The sequence below is a fragment of the Dermacentor andersoni genome, chromosome 7, assembly GCF_023375885.2.
Source record: "Dermacentor andersoni chromosome 7, qqDerAnde1_hic_scaffold, whole genome shotgun sequence".
Classification (NCBI taxonomy): domain Eukaryota; kingdom Metazoa; phylum Arthropoda; class Arachnida; order Ixodida; family Ixodidae; genus Dermacentor; species Dermacentor andersoni.
In genome coordinates, this window is record NC_092820.1 from 48,060,008 (window position 1) to 48,071,493 (window position 11,486).

At 42.5% G+C, this 11,486-nt stretch overlaps 1 long non-coding RNA gene across 1 annotated transcript; it reads right to left on the reverse strand.

The window, feature by feature from the left end:
* Positions 1-3,741: 3,741 nt before the first annotated feature.
* On the reverse strand, positions 3,742-10,948 carry LOC126535284 (uncharacterized). Its single transcript, XR_007600474.3, has 4 exons — positions 10,508-10,948; positions 9,413-9,517; positions 6,601-6,745; positions 3,742-3,851 (listed from the first exon to the last, which is right to left on the reverse strand). It is a non-coding gene; the product is annotated as an uncharacterized lncRNA (long non-coding RNA).
* Positions 10,949-11,486: the final 538 nt, after the last annotated feature.

Below are 11,486 nucleotides of genomic sequence, written 5' to 3' on the forward strand. Positions count from 1 at the left end.
TTGGATAGTTGATACTGATTTACGCGATTATGACAAGATTAGACACGCATTGAAGGGCATAGCAGTTGACGTGTTTATCCTCTTGATGTGCTCGATCGTCGACGCCATCATTGAGCAATGTCGACGGTTTGAGCTGGTCAAGAGTCGCTTCAATAAAAAAGAAATTCACCCGCTTACCGAGCACCACTGAGACCTCCTAGTTCAAAGACGGCTCTCGCCTGCAAATGAGCTTGTACGGATGGTGCGTCGAGAAATTGAAGTGATCGCGTCTCTTGCTATATGGTCTCGGCAATTCTTCTACACCTTCATTTCTCCTCGTTCAGCGCGTCTGCGGCAAGAACTCACGAAGTTGGGTTTCGCCTACTGCGCAATCTGCAACTCTGCGAACAACCATCATCACCAGCGTTTTATTTTTGTGCACTACAGGACAATAATCCATGTCTTGCTCTCGCTGATTCCAAGTTGGGGCCGCAAATTTCCGAATCTCATGACCACGCCTAACCTTCTGCCGTGCTGGACTTCGCTGCCCTTCCCTTGGCACCCATTCTTAACTCTAATGGACCACCGGTTATCTACTCTAAGGATTACATGGCCTCTCCAGCTCCATTTTTTTTTAACCAAATGTGAACTGAAATATTGGCTATCTCCATTTGCTTTCTGATCTGTTGAGCTCTCATCCTCTCTAAAATATGCCTAAACTCTTTTCCTCCATTGCTCTATTTGCGGTGTCCTTAAGTAGATCTCTAGCATCTTTGTCACCCTGCAAACTTCTCCATATGCTAGCACCGATAGATCCAATGTCTCTGCAATTTTCTTTGCTGTCGCGATGGTAACGTCCCAGTCAAGATTTCTTAATGCCAACCGCATGCACTGCAGCCCGTTTTTTTTTATTATTATATTGTATTCGAATGGCCTAATGTATACTGAGAATAACTTCCTTAAATGAAGGTAATCCTCTACACACTGTGGAAGCCGACTGACAATCCTTAATTCTTGTTTCTTTCCAGGCTATCGAGCATTGCCTTTGTCTTCTGCATATCAGCCTTCTTCCCTACTCTTGCGATTTGTCTGTTAAGGTCTTAAATCATTTGTTTTGATTTCTCTCCACTGTTGCTGAACATACCAATGTCATCTGCAAACCGAAGGTTGCTGAGATATTCGCCGTTGATCCTCACTCCTCAGTCTTCCAAATCTAATAGGTTGAATATTTCTACTAAGAATGTTGTAAATAGGTTTGAGAGATTGTCTTCCTTCCTGGACACCTTTCTTGAAAGATAATTTTCTGCTTTTCTTGGGGACAACCGGCGTAGCTGTAGGCGCTTTGTAAATATTTTTAAATAAATTCACGTGCGCTTCCTGTACCTCTTCACTACACAATGCCTCCATGACTGCTGTTATCTCTACCTAATTTAATGTCCTTTCATGTGCTTTGAAAGCTATCTAGGGCAGTTGATGGTATTCCTGACATTTCTCAATTACCTGACTCATGACGAGGTTGCGATCCATTGTAGAATATTCCTTCTAGAAACCAGCCTGTCCTATCGGCAGATTGAAGTCAAGTGTTGAAGTGATTCCCTCAGAAATTTCCTTGGAGGATACTTTGTACAATATCGAAAATATGCTAATAGTCCTATAGTTCTTTTATTCCTCCACGTCTCCATTCGAAACAGTTAGTATAATTTTGGCATTGTTCGAGCTCAGGGGTATATTTGACATCATGAAATTTGACGAGGCGAGGAGCGATAGATTTAATCTTTGTGGGGCGAGAGTGACCCTCAACCACATAATATGGGAATGTCCGTACTCTCCCGGGGGAACGCACAAAATAGGTTGTAGAGACACCTGGGAGACCCTGCTGCGCAGGATCGGACTCTGAGCTCCAGCTCCGGCTCGTCCTATAATTTATTCCATCTATCTATCATGACGCATTGAGTATAAACAACTACCCTCTTTTCCAGCATGACATATTTTAGAATTTGAGACCCACGCAGCTTGAAAATACAATAATGTTATGGACCGAAAGTGCGCATATGCAGAAGCAAAGTCATTCTTGTGTTCTTGTGTTCGCGTTGGCGCAAGACCCAAGAACCGAAAGCTAACGTAGGACTCCACGCCGCCTTCGGTCCCTCTCGCGGGGAACGATACATGGGGAGTTCATCAAGAGAGCAGAGCGAGTCGCCGCCATCCAAAGCCGTTACCTCTTAGGCAATGAGCATGCCTGCGTTTCGTTTTTTTTTATTTGAAGCGCTCGACCAACGCTCTTTGCATTTGACGCAGTTCTGGACTCTGGCTCTCCTCTGAAACCAAGATGAGCCCATCCGATGTAACTTGGGGACCCAGAGCATTGTAACGCTAATTCCTAAACTCTTTAATATATTGGCCACGTTTACATAAATCAACTGTTACCCATCTTATCCTACCACTTTACTCCGAGACATGACATACAAGGCCATTTTAACTTCATCGCTAGTCAAGTTACGAGCCTGTAATGCCTGTTCATCGCTCTTTCTAATGAAGGTAGCGTGGCAGCTCTGGGTACTGCACAGGGCACTATAGAATTCTTCTGCTAATTTTGCAATATATTTGAAATTGCTGATGGAATTACCCTGGTTATTTTAATCGCATACATTTTGCTTTTTCCTACGCCAAATTCTCTGCTCACTGATTTCATTATGCGACCATTTTAACACGAAATCATTTGATGTCGAGGTCCATCTCGAATGTCCTGTAACAGTTGTAAGATCGGCGCGAATGCGTAAATATTTACATGTTTATTGATATACCCTAAAGGCCAATTCGGGCATTACATAGGGGGGGGGGGGGGGGGGGGAGAGCCAGTTACAATTACATACGTGTATAAAAGAACTTTGGTAAAGTACAGTGACACAATTATCTTGAAAAAGAATTCCATCCCTACTAGAAAATCCTATTTGTTTTCAAACGGGTTTCATCAAATAGGGTTATGGAACGGGACCCCGTTTGATCCTGTTCAGTCCTGACCTGTTTAAATCCTGTTTATTCCTGTTTAAACCTGACCCGTTTAAATCCTGTTTGATCCTGACCCGTTTAAATCCTGTTTAATCCTGACCCGTTTAATCCCGTCCTATCTAACCCAGACCTGTTTGCCCCTGTTCAGACCTATATTTTGCTGCATTCATACCTGGTCCTTTCAGAATGGATTGATGTTGCTTAATATAATTTACTCTTAAACCTATTTTGTACATTTGTGTATTTGCGATCAGCATTGAAGAGAAGTAGATCTGCATTATGTTTGCAACAAGAATGCCACTTTCACATGTAGGTTTGCCTGGTACATTGCTTGATACGAAGATAAACACAATTTTCGGCATAAATTGATTAGCACTACCAACACTGATGTGATACATCATGAACAAGTTTTGTATGACCCACGAGTACGTTCTCTATGTATGACCTACAAGAAAATGCACCCTGAAGAAGACTGTACCTCATTTTCATATTTACTACTAGTATGCAAATGTAATTCTTGCAGATTTAGTATTTGTTCGATTACTTGTACTCGTTTTAATGCAGTGCTTTTTGTTGTAATGGTTTGTTCACAAATCCACAGTAAAGCGTAATTTTGGGGTGAAAAATGTCGGGCAAAGTATTGGCATGTACTTGTAAGTGAAAAAGACAAGTATACTTTACGTAGGTATTTCTGTACACCAACTTGAGCTTTCATTAAGCCTGAAGTCATCCGGCTTAAAAAAAAGCATGTCATAAATGTCCCAAGCACTGTTTATTGGACCTTCTAACGGTATTTCGATGCATCCAGTCTGCCGAGAGAAGACCGCTGGAGTGGGTTGCTTGGGTGAGAGCGAGCAGGGCACCTGAAAAAGTAAAGCCAATAATTTATCTTGACTCATGCAACAGGTTGGCACATAGGCAAATTCGCCTATGTTCCCACAGATAAGAAAGGTTCAGCATTCCGGTCATAGGAGATAATGAATAAATCTTATTGAAAAATATGTGGTTTCATGCAATGCCTATGTTTCAAGGGAACATGGAGTACTGTGGGAGAATAAGCTGTCATAATTAGCAGGCGATTGAAGCAAGTGTTATAGGAAAAAGATGGACACATCGTTTGATTAGCAATAATTACTAGTATTGAAGCAACAGAATACAAACATGAAATACCTTTAAAAACAACACCGACAGGTTGAGATAATAAATTATTCAGAAACTAAACCCTTCTGCCAGCAAAATACCGTAGTGTACTGGCTTTGACATTGCGCTGCTCAGGCAGAGGGCGTGGGATTGAATCCCGGCCACAATGGCTGCATTTAGATGGCAGGGAAATGCCAAAACCCCTATGTAAGGTCTATTGGGTACACGTTAAAGGAGACTAGGGATCCCGCCAACTTGAAGTTATAAAAACCGGGGTAAATTTCGAGATAAGCAAACTCACAAAAGTAGAAGGCCCTGGCCATGCGAAGGCCATATAAAGCCTTTTAAGGTAGGTGCCAGCAGCCGCAAAATTTCTTGCAAAAGCGAAATATAGCAGAAGCGGTATTTTTCCGTAGATCACTTTTGCAAGGTATTTTACAACTTGACACCCGACATGTTGGGCATCTACGGGCAACAGCAATTCTTGCACAGATCATAGCAAACACTGTTGCACCTAGGTATACATAGACACATAGGTATAGGTACAGTCGCCGACTGATTTTCCGGACTCCGAAAATTCGGACTTGATTACTCGGTCTGCTTCACGGCACCGCCATTCTCCCCATGGACCATAATGTATAACAACTTCCGAAAGTTCGGTCGCCTTGCAACCTCTCGTCTGATTTTTCGGACACTCCTTGAGCCAACTTGATCGAGAGCACCATGCACCGACTCTGACCGTTGCATGGTTCTACTTGCTGAACGACATTTTTGTTTTGAACGGAGCCTCCTTGCTGCCCCACGAAGTGGCGCTACTGCAAATCCCTGCTCATCATCATCGTCTCTGCCTGGTTTGTAGCTACAGCAGTTCCGGTCTCAGCTTAGTATGCCATGTCAAGACAATCCAGCAGCTGATTTGTTTGTTTCTTCGTGCACGACGCTGCGAGTAGGCCAGGTTTTTTGTTTGTGCAACTGATGTCGGCGTGACGATGTTTGATGAAGCAAGATGGGCCAATTCATTCCACTAATATCTAGAATAGCTACCTGTAAGCACCACCTACCTTTCAACAACATTTGCAAAGCAAAAAACCTCATCCTGAAAAGTCTGCACATAACGACATCGGTAGCATCATCAGCGTGGGGCCTCAAGATAATTCGGCAAGCCAAGAAATTACTGACAGCACGAGTGCAAGCATGCCAACAGGAAATCAGTGGCTGAATAATGCACCTTCTACCAATTGGTAGACAGTGCATTTTCGCAAAGCCCTAACTATAGCAGATCATTGTTCAGGAGTTCCCGAATGCACAACTCTATGCCATTTTCACACAGACTCTAGGGAAGCACCTCTGCACAGTTGCAAGAAAAAAAGCTAGATGCCCCAAGAGAAATGAGCCCACTCAAGCCATGGAAGTTGTGTTTACCTTGTCTTCCTACAACTACTCAAAACCTAGGACTGCTGTTTTGCACAAGGGAACAAACGTCAACATTGGTGCCTCGCCCAACACAAGTGGTCTGCGCTGTAGAAGGTGCCATAAGTCAGCCCACAGATGAGGCCCACACCAGTGCTGTCAGTGTGCTGTACAAATTGCAGAAGCACAGCCTACAAGCTTGTCTGCCTTAGTGTGATCGCACCAATAAACGAAAACTAACGAATCAAGTTTGTTTCGTGCCGAGAACAGTTGCCTCATGCTGACTTGGTTTGTTGTGTAGGCATGTAAATAATGAAAAGGCCTGCATCACTATCTCTGAAAAAAAAAATCATGTAACAAAGCATGTACAGTACACAGGTGCAGTGTCTATCACATACCATTTCGTGCAGTAGAGGCTACATCGGATAAACCGGCCAATGTATAAATGACTGGCAGCGTGACCAAGCAAACTTGATGCATGGGTCAGTTAGCAGTGGTAGTGCACTGCTCTCGGCGCACATGCACCTATGTTTGAAAGCTGCTTGATCGTGACAAAATATAAAGACAAAAGCGCTGGAGAGATATCTGAGGCTTTTCTTATATGTATGACGAGGAACCTAGCGCTAGCTCCTCATGCAGAGAATTACTAGACAGTGAGACTGCTTCTTATCATTGTAAAACAAGTGTCACGCTCACCATGTTTCTGTGCGAACAGCATGTATTCAGATCTATTCTCCCCCTTTCACCTTTTGCACAATATCACTGTGCGAGCAATAATACTGAACTGTTAGTAGCACTCTGTCCTGTTGCCTCCTTTCTTTCCTTGTGAATTGTGTGCTAAATAAGGCATTTTTTGGTGAAAGAGTGCTAGTTTAACACATAAACTAGCGCCATGGCACTTTGCAATAAAGGACTGTTATAATTCTCTAAAAATTTGTCCATGCAGAACAGTGTCAAAAGAACACCTTAAAGAAAGAACATGAGTGTATCTATCATAAAGACCAATCCTTGTCTTTTTTCCTTAACATAATTTTCAATACCGATATTGAAGTACAAGCTCACCATATTATATCACCTTGTCAATAAAGCAAGGCACAGTGGCGCCCAACTGTCGCGGGACCAACTTGGATGTGGAGATCAGCGCAGATCAGCAACATAGCATGGTCTGCTTACACTTCTTCTCCAGGTCCAGCCATACCTACAGCAGCTATAAAACAAGTGAGCTTAGAATCACAAGCGAAACAATATAAAAAGTGACACTGAACAAAGCAACTTTCGTTAAGCATAAATAGGATCGAAATGCTGACATTATGCCCATAAGTAACTTCACTTTGAGCAACAAAGCATCCAATTTAAGAAAGATTATATGTATCAGCTATCTATGTGAGAAAGATTAATCGAACGCCCTCTATTTGCCATACCCCTCCCCTTATGCATGGATGTCTCCCTGACTGAGTGAGCTGATCCCAGGTATAGTGTAATTAAAGGTTGTCACTTGGTGGGCCAATCCCGATACCATTGCATGACTTGTACAATAATTTTAATGTGTTGTAATGCTGGCCATCCTGCAGGCACTGCAACATTATAGCACCCATAAGGCTAATGGTATTACCTGATAAGGTTAACTAATAGGTGTCCCCAGAAGCATAACTCGGCATGTATACTCGGAGGCCATTATTATAAGAGAAGCAATGGCAGAGGTGAAGCTTTATCCTGTGCCATATGCAAAATGGCCGAGCACGCCCAGCTTCTGGTTACATTCTCACTTGTGACCACTGCAACAGGCTGACTGACATGCGTAACCAGCAGTTTGTAGGACCACGTTTTCATACCCTGCAATTTGTTTTACATTTGAAGAGATCAGCCTCAAGCTCCATGATGCGCTGCACTCAAGAAGCATTATAAACTGGCAACATTTAAATGCTATGCTGCATGGTTTGTTGCATGCTTTAGGAATTTACTTATTTATTATACACATAGCTCATAGGCTCCAGTTGGAGTATTGCATGAGGTGGCAAGAAAACAAACTCTGAACAAGGAGAACATTCAACAAAACAAGTCAGACCAAAGAAGAAAAAATAACATACTCTCCTAATGGGACTATGTATCTGGCAGCTAGCTTCTAAAAAAGACAATTAGGAATCTTTTACTACTGGTAGCGCTTTAGGGGATGGAATGTAGAATTCCAAGCTTCATACACTTTTAAGCCACCTTTCGTGGCTTTTTGTTTTGAACTCCTATTCTCTGTACTATTATAGAAATGAATACCCCCTCCAAAATAAAACAAAGAAAAACATGTAATGCACAGTAATGTAACACAATAATGTAATGCACAACAGTGAATACTTAGAAAAATGTAATTAAGAACATGGAGTCTATGTGGGCACAGATGTTAGAAGTCTACATGAAAGCATAATAATAAAGGTGGGCAAAGCATTTATGCTTTTGTCGGGCAAGCTGCAGCAAGACATACAGGTAAAGCATGCCTCACAACACAGTCCCTAAAAATATCTGTCACAATACAGTGAGTAGGTATATCATGCATATCTACAATAGCTCCTAATTATATTTAACTCAGAGGGGGCTACCTATGTAACTTGATCAAACTGAAGGTGGGCCAAATTCTAAATATACGATTCAAGTAGACAGAAAATGGACGTTATGAAAATGCATCTACAGCAAAAGTGTTGTACATTATTGTTGTACATAATGTCATACCTGCCAACCTGCGAACATATTTTGTAAAAATGCTGCAGACACTAAATTCTTTGTTGGGGACATAGCACACATTATTTTAAAGCTTGCTCTCAGCACCCCCATTGTTGCATACACACACACATTATTAATAAAGGGAAAATCGCACATCTACCCGCTCGTAGCAATTGCTACAAAAGAAACCCGTACGGATTCCTCGAAAGGAAAGCCTCACAATTGAAAAAAAGAAACCGTCCAGGTCTGGGACTCAAACCCGGGACCACCGCCTTTCCGGGACAGCCGCTTTACCATCTAAGATAACCAGGCGGCTAGCAGATGGCCGGGCCAAGTCGAATTTGTCGACAACATGAAGCAAAGGCAAGGGTCTGACGTAATAATTCTGCGGAAATGCGCAAGGTGTAGAGAAGTAATTAATAAAGGAGAAAAAAATATTATGTCAAACCCTTGCTTTTGCTTCGCGTTGTCAAGTAATTCGACTTCGCCCTGCCATGTGCTAGCCAGCTGGTTATCTCAGATGGTAGAGTGGCTGCCTCGGAAAGGCGGTAGTCCCGGGTTCGAGTCCCGGACCAGGACGAATTTTTCTTCAACTGCGCGGCTTTCCTTTTGAGGAACACATACAGGTTTCCTTTGTTGCAAATGGTACGAGCGGGTGGATGTCTGATTTTCCCTTTATTAATTACTTCTCTCCACCTCGTGTGTTTGCGCAGAACTATTACGTCACACACACGTTATCAACCATTATTTAACTTGTCGTGCAGCACGAAAAGCAGCAGCGAACTTGAAACCAGTAACTGACAACATTTTTTTTTAGATTACAGAGCTTTACGCTGCTTCAGGAATTTATCTGACTAAACTTCCTAAAAGCACGTGCCCCTCTGATGTTCTCGTTAGAGATATTGCATCGCTAATAATAAAGCAGTACAAGTACCATTATAATTAATTTTTTACATGTATTTTAACAATGTCATACCGTCAATCTCTCAACAGCTTTAAAACATCTTAACCAACACAACTTCATTGTCTTTCTAAAATGACATTAATAAAATTGTAAAATGAGCCCACATTTGTAAACCCACAAAAAATTCAGGAGTTTCCAAACATGGATGATACCAACAAAATCTGCAGCTCTTGTAAGTGGCAGCAACTGCTTTGCACACACCTGGTCACAGCATGCACATCAGGTACTTTTCCGTGCTGTTGAGGCTGCAGAAGTGCCGCAGGTGCATATGTGGAGGTGCCTCTGGTTCACAAAATCTTGCCATCCCTAAACAATAATAAATACTTATTTATTGTAATCCCTGCTGAAACTGCAAACTTGTGATATAAAAAGATCACGTCATATTTTGAAAAAAGTCTCATACAACCAGTTACATGAAGCTGCAACTGGTTGTGCAAATATCTGATTGTAACATCACAGGCGGTTAAATAACACGTAAATCGAACTGTAGAGAACATGAATCTACTATGAAAAGGTTCACACAAACGTACAGCTGTATAACGTGAAATGTGAATTGTACTATCAAAAAATTCCTTAGGACATGAAAAGCGTTCCAAAACCTAACTTGTCTATGCGGCGCAACAAAGCACTGCTCCCAAAGGACGATGCGCTTAAAATTACAACAGACCACCTCATTTCTGGAGAGACAATACAGAAAAGAGAAAGATTTTTCGATTAAAAAGAAACATTGCTTATGTAATTTCGGCTTCTCTGCTAGATCGGAATCCTTTACAAGTACACGAAAACACACAGGACACTAATACACGTCATCTGACGACACACTATAAACAGAAGAATTTCCATACAAGCTAAAAATCTGGCCATGCGTCGACGAAGAAATCGGGTGCTATCTCGCGCAGCTGTTAGCTGTGACGGCGACACATCGACGTACTACTTCTAGAAATGACTATACCATTTCTTAATGAAAAATTATGTACACAAACAGTAACTTTCCTTGCTTGAATTTTTGTGCCCATTTAGATCAAAGAACCACCCGCGCTAGCGTGCTTCATAGGTGAAAGTAAATAAACCACAGATAGAGCTGTTGGTAACATGAATACGTTTTAGGGCAATTTCCATGGAACTTTTTGCTAAATGTGCACTGCGACATGAAGAACAACCATTTGAAAAGCACATTTATAATTCTTGCTGCTTTACAAATCCGGATCCGGTTGTTGTACGGATCTTGCGATACGTACAACAACGCACACTTCACGAACCATAGACAGGAAGAATGCGCGCAAGCGCCGGACTTACCTTTCTAGGCGTACTCGGAAAACGCTCCTTTTAGCGTCACAGGTGCCGCGGCATCGACTGCACCAACGGTCCTTCCGGCGCACACACTGTTGAATTGCGGATCAACTACAGGACGTAAGAGCACAACTTTCACCAAATTCTTCCGTACAGCGCGATACGATGCGACAGTGCCAGAGGAGGAGATCCTGTTCATGAGCCCGGAACAAAGGAAGCGCGAAGGGTCATATCTTCGACATCGGCGCACCACACGAAGGATACTGCGGGCTACATTACGCGGTCCCAGGGGTTTTGTGATTCTCAATGCATACAAAATGCACCACAATTTCTCTCGGCACAGCGTACACACGATTAAACAACTACATCGGACGGCGTCAATGCAGCAAGCACTCACATGTGGCGACAACTGAGGACGGCAAAATAATATCACCTGTAGCTTTACCGGCGCTACCATCTGTGCTGCCATCTGTAGGCCGCCACCGAAAGCGACCGTGCTTTCGGTGATCTCATGGATGGTGACGGCGTTGTATTTCGATGTTATGCGAGTCGTACAGCGTCTTGTACGACGTGTTTCAGCAACGTCGTTGCTTTTAATAGAGAGGACAGCAATCTGCGTATACGCCGTATAGACGTCTCACCCACTTGAAAAACACAACAGCAAATTTTCAGTCTGTCGTATTTTGGGACGTTGTGACTGTCGTTCTGTTCACTGTAGTGTGACGCCCTGTAGTCGAAAATTCTGTAGTTCCTGATCAATATTTGATTAAAAATTGACAGAGGTCACTTTAAGGTTATGTAAAATTATTAATACGAAATAAAATAAAAAAATAAAAGTAGAAAAAAAAATGCCTTTTGCCTAGGATTCGAACGTCGGACCTGACGGTTTCGAGATAAGCATCTTACCACTGCACCACGCCGAACATCACTGCCGGCGTATGTTGAAGCTATGTCAAGAGTGTAAATTGCTGTCTGGGTTGCTGTT